The following is a 13,877-nucleotide window of genomic DNA, read 5'->3' as shown; positions in this document are numbered from 1 at the left end:
CAGGCCCTGGAGGAACGGCCGGTTTGGCGCACGGGCAGAGACGAGAATGGAGATGGCGGGAGCTGCGGCGCGCATCGGCGAAAAGCGAAAAGCTAGGGGGGCGGGAAGGATTCCACCCCCGCCACCACTGCCCCCCCCCCCCCCCCCCCAATTTTGAGCTCCTCCTCCCGTCGGCAAGCAGGTAAGAGGCGCACGCATCTCCGGTCGGCCACGGTTGCAGCGGCGGCGGCGAGTACATCTGGGCTACCTCCCGGTCCAGCGCATCTTCACCTCTGGCCATGACTGTAAGCCATCCCTTATCCCCGTACCACGGTGATGTTTAGATCTAGGTTAGGAGTTGTCAGATCTTGCCTAGGGTTTGGTCTTGTAGCAGGGGTTAGTTCGGATTGTAGTGAGCTATCATGATCTAGCTAGGATTCGACATTTTCGTATGCTACTGCCATGATCTTGCCTAGGGTTTTTTTTGTAGCAGGGGTTAGTCCAAAATGTTCTCACCTGTCATGATCTTGCAAGGGTTTGTGCTATTCACAGTTGCAATGAACTGCTTGTCTGATTTAGGTTGTACTAAGATGTGTGTAGGACTTTTTCTGCGATGAGTTTAGCCAAACGCTTATCTGCGTTGGGGACTCTCAGATCCCCTCCCAAGTTCCCGATTCGTAGCCCACGTATGAGTCCAAGGTCACCCCTCTGCATGTGTCTGACCTGGTGGCTCAGGTAGCGGCAGAGGTGGCGGCTAGGCTGGCCACCTCTAAGAAGAACAAGAACCGCAGGGAAGTGGAGAGGGCCTTGAAGACCGGGCAGGAAAGGAATGCCACCATGAAATGGCTTCCATTCATGTCCAGCTTCGTGTTGGAGAAGATGTGCGGCTTGATCCAGAGCGGAGTGAGAACTGACAAAGGCTTCAAGGAAGTCCATCTCAATATTGTGGCGAAGGGCCTAGCTGACCACTGTGGTGTGACTGTCTGCTCCACTCAGGTGTACAACCACCTGAGGAAGTGGAGGCAGAGGTGGCTCACCATTAGCAGGCTCCGCGATCTAAGCGGTGCTCAGTGGTGCGAGGACACCAAATGCATCGTCCTTGAGGGTGAGCACTACTGCGGGCACGTCGCGGTGAGCACCTCACTAACTCAGTCTTCGTCACTAACTTTCTTGATCAGCCACGAGCATAACTAACATGATTGTCCCTTCGTATCGTAGGATCACCCAAAGGATGCGGAGTTCCTGAATGTGCCCGTCGCCAACTACGACGAGATGCACACCATCTTCACCTTCGGCCTCGCCATCGGCAAGTACGCCATAGGATCCAGTGAACCCCTGGGCTCGCCTGCACCACCTCCTGCACCTGAGGATGCTGACACCCAGGAGTCTGACACGGTCAACCTCGATGCTGACAAGCCCGCCGACGCGCCTGACAAGCCGACCGCCGGCAAGAGGAAGAGAGGTGCCTTCGCGGACGACGAGCTGGTGGCCTTCACAAGCATGACTGTTGCTGTGAAGGAGGTCGCACAGCCAACAGGGCGAACAAGCCCACGGACATGCACCCTGACCTGTACAATGCGGTCATGGACATGCTTGGCTTCACCGAGGATGATCTCATAGTCGCCCTCAGCCACCTCATCGACCACAAGGCCCAGTTTTCCAGCTTCATCAGCATGATCGAGCCACACCTCGTCCTCTGGCTGAGGAACTACCTTGGCAAGTACCACGACAAGGTGTAGTGGTGCCCTTGAGGGGGTGGATCAGGGTTGCATGCATGGAGATGGTGATGATGATTATGCTGATGATGATGTATATTCTGGCAGTAGCTAGGATGAAAAACATTTGGCCCCCTTTTGTAAGTATGATGAGGTGGTATATACTAACCCCCAGGTGATGGTGAACTTTGCGGTGTTAGGATGAGACACCCACTTTTGTTGTGGTGGTAGGACGACACCACGGTAGTGTAGGATGAACTTGTGAATGAATTTTGGAATGATATGCATGCCCCTGTTAGTTTCAGATTTGCTGTCAACACTTGTCTTGTTCTATTGCTCACTTCTGAATTGCTTCATTGTCGTGATTGCTAACTTCTTCTTTTGCCATGCTAGTGGTATGTGGTGTTTCGCGGACGGGTTCGAGGAATCTACAGCTCATGGAGAGTCTGTCAAGATCAGGTCAATGGCTACTCCAACAACAGCTACCGAGGATATGCAACATTGGAGGAGGCACAACAAGAGTACCTCAGCTTCCTGAAAGAGGAGCTACAGGAAGATCATGCCATCGATGAGGCAGTGCCATTAGCACAGCTGCCGCCGGAAGAAGTACATGCTCTACAAGGAGCACCGCCAGAGGTACGTCCCAGCCGGGTGAAAGATTACATCATCGCCTTCCTCACCGTGCTGATCGTCAGGATCTTCTTTTTCTGAGTGGTCTTTGATCGTATGTAGGATGCCATGGCATGGTAATCTCACCCTATTTGAATTGTGGTAAGGATATGAACTTGTGATTTGAGCAACCAAACAACAGATTCCCGTTTTCCTGCGTGCAAGATGGGCTGAAAACGGGCAACCAAACGACGGGGCCTGGGTTCCTTCTCCGGCGCGCAAAAGGACGCACATGCTACCAAACGACCCGCCAAAAAAGTGGCCCATGGCCGTTCGCAACGCGCAATGCCTCCCATCTCGCTGGCGCATGCATGCAGGTTTTTGGCCCAGGCAACCAAACACGCCCGTAGTAGAGAAGAGCGATGCAAGCCGACGGGAATAGTAGCGCAGGACGAACCAAAATTATGGTATGGTGATAGCTTAAGTGATACCTCAAGCTAAGCTTGGGCGCAGGAAGCCAAAAAAATGTGCTGATTGCATCAATATTGAAACTCTACTATAAGTCTTTTGGTATAAATTGCTTGAGTGTTTAGGCATCTCCAACAGCCCGACACATAGTGACTAGGCTGCCCGCAGAGACGTAAATGTGGCCCAAATATGCGTCTCGGACGCGTCTCGGCGGATGCTGAGCGGTCGCGCCGCATGACCGCTCACTTCTCTCACGGGCCTGCCTGGCAGTGACATAGGTCAATGCGTCTTCTCAAGCGTCTCAGTACTGGCGACGAGGCATCGCTTCGGCAGTCTGCGCCACATTAGTGGCGATGCTTCGCGTGCCGAGTGGCCGCCACCCACCGCTACCAATGAAATTAATGTTGTTGCCAAGCGTGCCGCGCCCCTCGGCTTCCTCCAGCGTATATAAAGAGGGCGCGCGCTCGGCTGCATCATCACCTCCTCCACACAAAACCTAGCCGCCGCACAACCTCCACCGTAGCGCCGCCCCCCACAAACCCGCGAGGAAATTCATGGTCGGTCCAGCTGGCCGTCGAGGTGGGCGCGGTCAACGCGGCAGGGCCGCCGTTCTGGAGCATCTTCGTTGCGAAGAAAAAGCACTCTAACAGTGTCAGCTGTCGGTGTCTTTGTCAGACTCGTCCGTGTGGTAGTGCTTGTGGCCTTGGACCCTCTCTTCTTAATTAATGTTAGTGGCGACCTTGGACCCTCTCTCCCCCGCTATAGTGTCGGAGAGGCATCTTTCTGAAACTGCACGATCAAACCACCTCGTCGGCGGCGATTCTCCCTCCGGCGGTCGGAGGGTGGGGGAATCCCGGATCTCGTCGAGTACATAGTGTAGGCTTGAGTAGGTTTCCTGTCGGCGGCGTTGAGGAGACGTTGGCCCAGTCGGTTTGGCATTTTGAGGCGGAGGGTGTCCTAGTCAGTGGCGGTGCTCTGCGGAGATCCATCGCTGATATGCCGCCTGGTGCATGCTATCAGCTCTCTGGAGTTTTTGTGTATACCCTTTCCTCACTGAGTCCAAGGAGCGGTGGATCCGTGCGTTTGAACAACTCAAGGTGATGTTGATGTTTGGCAAGGCGATGGTGACGGAGGCTCCTCAGAGTTGAGGTTCGTCGACTTCCCGTCCATAGAGGGACTCTTACCGATCCAAGGCTGAAGTGGGGGAGTAGCGGCGGCGCACCGGCGGCACGTCTTGTTCGTGGCTGACCACATCAGGATCCAGTTGGACTAAGTTGTAATTTCTCTTTGTTCTGGCTCTATCTTTCTAGACTTTATTTTAATATCATCAGATCTTTCTCGCAAATATAATCAATGTTAGAGGCAAAACTTTTACCTTACGTTTTTGAAAAGAAAACTAAGAACTCCTTTATGTTGCTTGACTGTGTACACGTATGTACGCGCGTATACTAAACTAGCAAGGTATGGCGCGGCGGCACGCCGTGCCGTGAGGTATATCAATGGTTGTAAATGATTTGTGAAAATGTTGTTGAGCAATGATGGACAGTAGCGGTGATATATAATTAGACTTAATTACATAGTTCATGGGATTGCCTTGGATAAGCACTAAGACATAATTACATCTTACTACATAGTTAATGGCATCATCTTACATGTGTGATATGTAGAAGACATCAGGTTCTACTTCACCTAAAGCACAACATGTTTTTGGTGATACATGCCTGGAGGAAATTGCATAGTAGGATGGTATGACTGGTAGTGCTGATGTTGCTTGGTGTTTGACTCATCAGTGCTCGGCGGCATTGTCCCCATGGACGGAGGAAAGTATGATGAGTTGTAGGCCTTTGCTGAAGAAATCGATGGAGGGTGTGGAGTCTGCTTCATCGCCGAAGGGAGCATCAGTGTATTGATTTTCTTCTTCACTCCTCATTGTTGGAGTTGTGGATTTGTTATTCTGTTGGGAGGATGCTGAGCATCCCTGGAAGGAGCATTTGAGCAATGGTGGTCGCCGCTAGCCTGCTCAATGATGCCCCTATGTGGGCTACCTCCACAAAGCTGAGAAGATCTCCTGCTGGCCTCTCTATGACCCGAACTGACTCTACACCTCAGGCGATGTTGCTGCAAAATAGTTCAGAAGTGAGGCTGCACTGTTAAGTTTTATGTGATAAACAATAAAGAGATCTCTTACTGATATTTGTACTTGCATATTTCCTAACAATTTTTCGTGAAGCCAATAATTCAAGCATTGGCAGCATTTTAACTGCCCTCTTCAGTGTTGAAGTACTGCCAGTGAGGCCAACAACTGATACTAAATTTATAATTCTTCACATCAGAGTTGCTTGTAGGATAGGGAAATACTAAAGATAATCTTAAACTAAAAGATTCATATGTCTTGTAGAACAGGGAAGCACACTGAAACTGTAGGCATACTTAGAATATATGTCCAGTATCAGAGACATCCTACTTTTCTGCGGGGAAGCCAGCCTCGGTGCAATGGCAAGAAAATTGACTGCAGCGTGATCTTCTCAGCTAGACGCACCTTTGCTAATTGCCTGAATGCTAGGAAAGCTGAACTGAATGCTCTCAGGGAGGGCCTCGACCTTGCTGCTCCTGGTGCCATGGCCCATTTAATTTTGAGAGTGATTGTGCAGCCGTTGTCCAGTCTGTGAATGCCAAAGGAAGAGACAAATCTGAACTTTGTGCTTTAATCAATGAAATTAAAGAGTTGTTGATTTACTGCTCGGACCTGAAGGTCACCAAGGTGAAGAGAGAGTTAATTCGTGTCGCACATGTGGTAGCTCTTTATGCAACAATCAATAGTTTGGTTAGTTCCTGGTTACACCAAGCTCCTGTACAAAGAAACAGTGTCAGTCTTTTGTACCAGATGATTTCAAGAATTTTCATATCATATGAAATGAAGTTCTCTCTTCCTCAAAACAGAAAAAAAAACACCATCAAGATACTGATACAAAGGAGCGAATTCTTGGCCATAGAACACTTTTGCTTTGAGGATCATGAAGATGGTTTTTAGATGTAACTTTTCGGAGTACCCATAAAACAGGAACAAGTCATCCTTCCTGCATAGCCAATCAACTACACACACATTTAACAAAACACTGGTCACCAAATAAATAAGAAACAACAGGAGTTTTGAGATATAATCTAGATTAGGTATCCTATGAGAACTGTAAAATGGCATACCAGACTGACATGATGAACCTTACGAAGATCTTTCATCTCTACTGTGAGTTATTTAGTATTATTTGGAGATGCCATTCTTTTTCTTACAACATCCTGTAAACAACACTTGTTATCGGCAAGGCATGTCAATGTATCATCTGACCAGGTTTCTAACAAAAATGGCCAGCTTGCATCTTTGGACCTCAGACTGTATCTCCAAGAACACCATAGTAGACAAATACATATATATTATGACCCAGAAGCTTTAGTTGAAAAAAGAGATTAGCCCATGCGAGCATTTCTTCAGATTGTGAACAAATAGGGTTTTCTATATCAAACACATCTACTAATGCACCTGTGGTATGTGGTAGAGAAGGGCTACCTTCAGGTAGGTGGACTTGATGGACAAAACAAAGAGGCGTCAGGCTGAATCCATAAGTTATTAGTCACATTCAGCTCAATTGTATGAAGGCACTCGAGTTGGTATTAGAGTAATAATAATCATGAAAAAATAAACAGTGAAGAATGTAAAACAAAAAATGGCAAGGATTATACTATATAGCGGAACTGGTTTCTGCAATAGTCTCAGTACAGAATTGAACAGCCTTGAAAAATACTGTAAGCTGAGATCAATAAGATTGTCCAGTAGCAAGTTGATTTGGAGAGATGTCACAAAATACTTGGATGTCAAAAGTAACACCAGTATTAAAACAATTAAACGATACCTAATCCACACAAACTACTCTTAAAATTATAAGACACAAAAAATAATAGATTACACGTGATATGAATGAATTCCTTCTATTATCACTGATACAGAATCAATATTTTATAGAAAAGGAAATTTCTAGAGAACAGTAGTTCTACAATGGGTTCTTCTGGTGTAGCCTACCATGAAAGTGTTAATAAGAAGTTCGACCATCTCACGAGAATGGTCATTACACCCTCTGTTGCTTAGATACCGGACTTGAGAATTTCGCGACATGAAAAAAAACTATGTTAGAAATATGAGCAGATTAAATCACACATCTAACGCTAGAAGGCACCACAACAGTACAGCTGGACAATTCAGAAGCTGGGTTACAATATTAAGTTTTATTTCATAGAGTAACATTGAGGTTAATGATATTTGTGCTTGTCTATTTAATTAGCCTGGTCAGTATTGAGTAGCGTCAATGAGGCCAAAAACAGATGGTAAACACTGATAATACTTCCTTGCACCCAAATGTAAATATTACTACACATGATGACATGACCAAGAAGATAAAATACTTTATGAATAGATTTTCGCGTATTTCAGAGCAAGACGAAAATTCAAGATAAACGAAAAAGACGGTGCAGAATACTCTTTACTGGCCTTTGAATACATATGATCAGCTTAGATTTCAGTTATATCGTTCTACAAATCTAGACAAAAAAAGGCTATGCTACCACATATGTTAAAAGATGTTAAGATTTCAGTTTACCCTTCTATGAAAAAAGTCTACCTAAACCCCATTAATACAAAAATCTATATAAAAAGCTATGTTACCACAGATATTAAATGGTTGCCTACTAAAGCCATATGTAGGTGAATCGGGTGATCCACGTATGCTCCTTCACCATGTTGCAATCTAAAACCCTAAACCATATATTGGTAAGAGTCAGAATATTAAAAAGCATATACGATTAAGAAAAGAAAATGCAATGCATTGAAGAAGTAATAATTGATGTAGTTTTTCTGTTCTAACATGCTACTCTACTTACTACAGAGTACCATTGAAGAAAGCACGCCAAACCAAAATTCAGAACTTCATAACGCTAGTGCATCAAAAACCTTCATCAGGAAGGGCTCCGCCCTGCAGCTTGTCATGGTTCTTCCTGCTACTTGCTAACTCCCTATCTGCCTCCACGCCCATCTGCGGCTAGCAACCTGATCTCAAGTGCGGCCATGTGCATCGCACGGCCTCCATCGCCCAAGGATTCAACCAGTTTCGAAACTCCTGTAGAGCAGTAACCAAAACAAAATCAAAATCCTGATATAATTTTCAATCTGTTCATAAAAAGTGTATAAACGCCCTGGTCGTCTTCCAGGTGGCGGCGGGGAGGCTTCCAGCAACGCCGCACTCCAAGATGCGGAGCAGGCAACACTGCTGGTCGTCAAGAGGCCCACACCTCGGTGACGGCCGCGACACCAGAACAGAAACTGACCCACCACGTTACAACAGCCACCGGACGCCGAGGAGCTCGGTCAGGGAGAGCCTGGGCGAGGAAGAATTTGTCCCGGCCACCCCGACGACCGCCGCTACATGTCGCACTTCGAGTCCTCAATACTTGCGATATCCATGTCGCACTTCGAGTCCCCAATCCCCGCGGCATCGCAGTTCCATCAGTTGCCGATGCAGAGCGTGCTCCGCCTCTAATCGCAGCCGCCTCATCGGCGTCGCTCCTCCACTGTTGCTACTCTCCGGTGCCAGTACTCCCCTCTGCTCCCGCGGCGGCCGCAGCTCGACACGGACAACCGCGACCACATCGGCCGCACCTCGCCAGCAGCTCTTCCCGGCCTGCTCCACCTAAATCCGCCGCTCCTCCCCTGATGTTCTCCACTGGCGCTAGTACTCTCGTATGCTCCCGGCTGTCAAGGCGACCACACATGCTGCACCTCACCAGAAGCTTTTCGGTCAAGCCCCGGCCGCCTCTACATCGTCGCCCAAGCAGCGCCGCCTGTCCGCCTTGGGAGGGAGAAGAGGCCGCTCAGGTGCTCCTGATGGATCACCGGCCGCGTTGGCTCGTCCCAAATCCGTGCCGCCTTGGGAGGGAAAAGAGGCCGCCCAGGTCCTCCTCCGCGCCACCAACCGCATCGGGAGGAAAAGGAGGGTCTGCCGCGCGACTACATCGGTAGGTACCCCGGCAGTCAAAGGAGGGAGAAGAGGGGGCGGCCTCCGCGGGGGTGGGAGCGAGGATTTGGTGGGGGAGCCGTCCGTCCAGATTGTGTGCTACCGGAAGGTTTGGGGAGAGAGGTCCGATGGAGTGCCACCGTGCAAGGGAGAGGCGAGAAATTGGGGAAGAAAAGGACAAGCGGGAGGCGAAGGGCAGCAGCACCAAACCACCACACCAGGGAGGCCAGATGGTGGCCGAGCACCGTCGCAACGGGGAAACGGAGAAAGAGGAGACAGCGGCGCTGGACATGGTGGCCGGTCTGCTCAGAGCCCGATGCAGCCTCACCGCTTTGACGGATGTCCTGTTTTGATCAAGGTTACATGCACATGTGAATTCTACCCACGACGAAGCTGTTCGAAGGAAATACAACTTTCAGCCTCCCTCAAAATTTCTAAGAAGCACCGAAACTGCACAAACACAAAACAATGCAGGAATTAACCACCAATGAACACACGTGTCAGCTTGCTGTTAATCTGAAAAAGATGTCAAAATTCTGAGAAAAATCAAGGCTGTTCACGGATAAGTATAGTATATATTATATATTATATATATTATTTATTGAGTGCGCTAGAAACAGTCTGAGCCACCGCTGGTTGTTTGACTGTAGATCCTTCGAGGCTTCGTCACTTATCACAATCATGTCCATCCTCCGTGGACGAAAATTCCTTCGATGTCCTCTTCCGTAAGAATCATACCCTAAATAATGCAAAACGTCATCATTGCTCGCATTGCACTGCAGACGCCCGCGGTGCAGGAGCAGCAGCACCAAATTCTTCTTGATTGATAAACCGCAATCAGAACTAAGATGGAGATGAGCCAATAAATTACAGTAGTACACGTGGAAGGCCGCCTCATCGTATACAAATCACTATTCTTCTTGCAAAATTGTATTGGCCGTGTTGCCTTGGCGAGTTGGAGTTACCTTCAGAAATGCTCATCTAGACGCGAAAACAAAAGCCAGCACATTAGGCGCGTGATTCAAACTTTCACGATTAGATCCTGATGGCCCTTTCGTGGCGACCACCATGATTGCGGATAAGTCCTGTCTTGAATCTGCTTCAACATCAGCTTTTTAGAATGATATGTTATTATAGAAATTCAATAGATACGGATCGAATAAAGATATACTTAGCGCAATGAGTCAGCTCAAATAGCCAATTTTTCAAAATGGGCTTTCTGTTCGCTTTATAAATAAAGCAACCACATCCATTTATTATTAACCTTACTTATTTCTTATTTAATTAAGTTTGTCAATTAACATATTTTCATCCTGTATACGCCAGCCTCGTTGTGCACTCTTGCGTTGCATGTCACACGATGGACAAAAGTTACAGTGGTTGAGGCACAAACGTGATACTTCCTCTACTATTTTTTTCCATAAGGGGTATGTATAAATATCGCCAAGATGTCAATCACACCTATTCTTTGTAGCAGTGCCCCAGCGGTATTAGGGATACACACATTAAAATGAAAGGAAAAATTATATAAAAGGAAAGTGTGATTAATTAGTTGTAGCAACAGTACAAACACCACCAAGAAAACACCAAGTCCAGCTTCTTCAATAGCAACGCCTCCAAGAAGAAAGCAGTCACATGCACCATCGTCGCCCGATCAAAGATCATACGGTTTCACCCTGGACTCACAAAATAATACATTCAACAAGGTCAATGCAAAGCACAATCAATTAAGACCAGACTTTGAATTTTCACCCTGCAAGGTAGAACTTTAAACTTCTCATGTGTTGTCGCCTCCACTTATTGATGCCACTGCTACTAGTCATAAAACACCAAGCAAGTTCCTCATTGCCACAAACACTCAAACCACCGTTGCTAGTCATTAGAATCTCGGCTTCCATGTCATTTTCCGCCTCCGACTTCACCATAGATCATAAGACGTGTCCCATCATGCAGCAGAGCTTCACCACACTCTCTCTGAAACCAAACTGTTAGAATAAAACATGGGTGCGTACGACCGAATTCTACCCAATCCAGCAATCTTCAGACGTGTCGCCCAATGGATTTTGGCGGCAGAACCTACCGGAACTCGACACTCCGGCCAGACCAATGATGGACGCATTAACAAGATATTTGTCTTGGCACGACAGGAACCCAAGGTCCATCACCTTATTCGAGGTCTCCGACATGACTGGATGGTGGGATCCAGGCTATCACCGCCTGGCCAAACGTCGACACCACCACGGTGCCCAGCAACCGGGGTCGTACGCAAGACCTCACTTGCCCACCACTGAAGTCGAGCTTCCATCTAGCCTGCACTGGCTAAAGGACCGAGCGGGCTCGGAGCCCCCGATGCCGCAGCAGGGGCACCTCCACCACGGGGAGACTGCACCACTCCTTAGTCAACGTCAAAACGCGTTGTCTGCCGGACCCTGCAACACCTTGTCACCGAGAAAACGCTAGAAATCCACGTCAATGTCTCCAGCAAAAATGGCCGCCGCCGCGCATGTAGAAGTCCCCGCCGCTGCCGTCAGCACCTGGCTTCGCCCTGCTGATCCTCCATCGACGACGGGCGAAGAGGGAGAGAGGTGGGAGGGGCTCAAGGGCCAGTGGCCGGCGGTGGGCGCCCCCCATGTCGCCTGGGTTAGGCGGGGCGGGGGTTAGGGTCTTTTGCAAAGTTTTTGCCTCTACTATTGTTAGGTGGAACTTTATGCAATCAACTGTACATAATAATATCATGATCAATTATAAAGTGTTCCGCGATTGTTTACCTGGTTTCGCCTCAAATTCGCTCCATGTCCTAGCTAATTTGGTTGCTCGATATAAACCGCATTTCAATCCGCCGTTCCAAATTTGATAAAGAAAACGTGAAATTTGACACAAAGAAAGAATATAAGATTGGACTCGATCTGTTTACGTCCCGAGTCATAATCACTCTCTCCATTCTCCGTGGAGACGAAAATTCCTTGGACTCGTTCCAGACTTCCTCAACAAGTCACCTGGACCTGACGGTTTGTCTTGGGAGTTCTTCCGGGCTTGTTGGCCTACCATCAAGGCGGACGTGATGGCTGCTGTGACGGAGGTGTTGCTCGGAAGAGACCAGGGCCTGGGTGATCTCAACTCTGCGCTGATCACGCTTATTCCTAAGCGGGATGGTGCAGTGGACTTGAAGGACTTCCGTCCAATCAGCCTCGTCCACAGCTTCGCCAAGCTCATAGCCAAGATCATGGCTTTACGGCTTGCTCCCAGGAAGGCGGAGTTGGTTGGGCGCAACCAAAGCGCCTTCATCCGAGGCAGATGCATCCAAGACAACTTTGTCTTGGTCTAGCAGTCCGCTAGGTTGCTCCACCGGAGGAAGGTCCCTGCCCTGCTCCTCAAGCTAGATGTGGCTTAATAGCACCCTCAAGGAACTCCTGGAAGACTAGAGTAATAGGAGATTTAACTCTTCTTAGGTTCAGGGTTAACCAAAACCTGGAACACACAATCTCTTCTTTTATAGATAGACTTAATAGTTAATCATTGAATTTTATTGGAGAGATCTTATGTAACGCAGGTGTATGCACCTTGCAATGATGTAAATATTGTGGCTTTTTAATATAGTACCACAGTAGGAGCCTCTCCTACTGTTTTTGGTCAAAAAAAGCTAGATGTGGCCCGCGCCTTCGACATCTTGTCCTGGTCTTTCCTCCTGAGTGTGCTGCGGGAGCGTGGCTTCGGCGCAAGGTGGATTAGGTGGCTGCTCATGCTGCTGCGCTCTGCTACGACGCAGATCCTAGTTAATGGCGCTGCGAGCCTGGCTTTCCTTCACGGGCGAGGGCTACGGCAGGGTGATCCCCTCTCCCCCTTGTTGTTTGTTCTCGTCATGGATGTTCTCGATGCCATGTTCCGCGTGGCCGAGAGGGCCAACATGCTGGTGGACCTGGGTGCCTTTGGGCTGAAACACCGAGTCTCCCTCTATGCGGACGATATCGTGGTGTTCGCCAGGCCTGACCAGGGTGAGCTGGGGCTGTTAAGGAGATTCTGCGATGCTTCGGGGATGCCTCTGGCTTGGATTTCAACTACCTGAAGAGCTTGGCTGCCCCTATCCGCTGCGGCGAGGACACTAGGGCGGCGGTGGCTCCCACTCTTGCGTGCCCTTTCAGCTCCCTCCCCATGCCATACCTGGGGCTCCCGTTGTCCTTGCGCAAGCCCACTAAAGCGGAACTGCAGCCTGTCCTCGACAAACTAGCAAACAAGCTGGTCTTTTGGAAGGCCCAACTCATGTCTAGAGAAGGGCGAGTGGCCTATGTCAGGGCTGTCATGGCGGCTTTGGTGGTTTATCAGCTCATGGCGCTTGATGTGGACCCGTGGTTCTTGCATGTCGTAGACAAGCTGCGGTGTGGATTCTTGTGGGCGGGCAAGAACGAGGCCAACGGAGGTAACTTTCTCGTTGCGTGGGATGCGGTGTGCACTCTGAAGGAATTGGGAGGGCTCGGCCTCCCTAACCTGCGCTGGATGCATGCTGCCCTCCGTGCCCGCTGGATTTGGCTCCAGCGTTCGGCCTCTAATAGAGCATGGTAGGGCCTCCCGTTCGAAGTCAACCAGGATGCGGCAGCCCTCTTCTACGCCTCCGTTGACATCACGGTCGGCTCGGGTGCTACGCTCAGTTTTTGGGAGGACTCGTGGCTCCATGGCCTCTCGGTTGCGGCGATCGCCCCGGCCGTTTTGCGGTTGGTTCGACCGAGCTGCATCAAGCGGCGCACTATCAGAGATGCAGTGCCACTCAAAGCCTGGGCACTTGACATCACTGGAGAGCTCATTGTCGATGTCATCGTGCAATATCTCAAGCTCTGGAGTGTGGTCGCCTCGGTGCAGCTTGGAGTTGGGGAGGATACCTTTAAGTGGAAGTGGACGGCAGACGGAGTGTTCTCCGTGAGGTCGGCATACCGTGCCTTCTTCCACGGCACCACGTCGCTGCCCGGTGCAGCCCATGTCTGGCACACCTTCGCCCCTTCAAGCACAGGTTTCATGCTTGGTTGTCGCTCCGTAGTAGGTGTTGGACAGCTGATCGCCG

General features: G+C 49.3%; 1 long non-coding RNA gene across 8 annotated transcripts; it reads right to left on the bottom strand.

Moving 5' to 3' along the window:
• Positions 1 to 4,296: 4,296 nt before the first annotated feature.
• Positions 4,297 to 9,194, bottom strand: LOC127343616 (uncharacterized). Of its 8 annotated transcripts, none has more exons than XR_011755759.1 (5): positions 7,768 to 9,194; positions 5,735 to 7,572; positions 5,518 to 5,620; positions 5,311 to 5,434; positions 4,297 to 4,889 (listed from the first exon to the last, which is right to left on the bottom strand). It is a non-coding gene; the product is annotated as an uncharacterized lncRNA (long non-coding RNA). The 8 variants fall into 8 exon arrangements; XR_011755761.1 differs by having other exon boundaries at positions 5,518 to 5,864; positions 5,973 to 7,572; positions 7,768 to 9,193; XR_011755762.1 differs by having other exon boundaries at positions 5,518 to 5,848; positions 5,973 to 7,572; positions 7,768 to 9,193.
• Positions 9,195 to 13,877: the final 4,683 nt, after the last annotated feature.

The sequence above is a fragment of the Lolium perenne genome, chromosome 3, assembly GCF_019359855.2.
Source record: "Lolium perenne isolate Kyuss_39 chromosome 3, Kyuss_2.0, whole genome shotgun sequence".
NCBI classification, from domain to species: Eukaryota; Viridiplantae; Streptophyta; class Magnoliopsida; order Poales; family Poaceae; genus Lolium; species Lolium perenne.
Note: the sequence above shows the minus strand (reverse complement) of the source record. Positions and strands in the feature narration are given on the sequence as shown.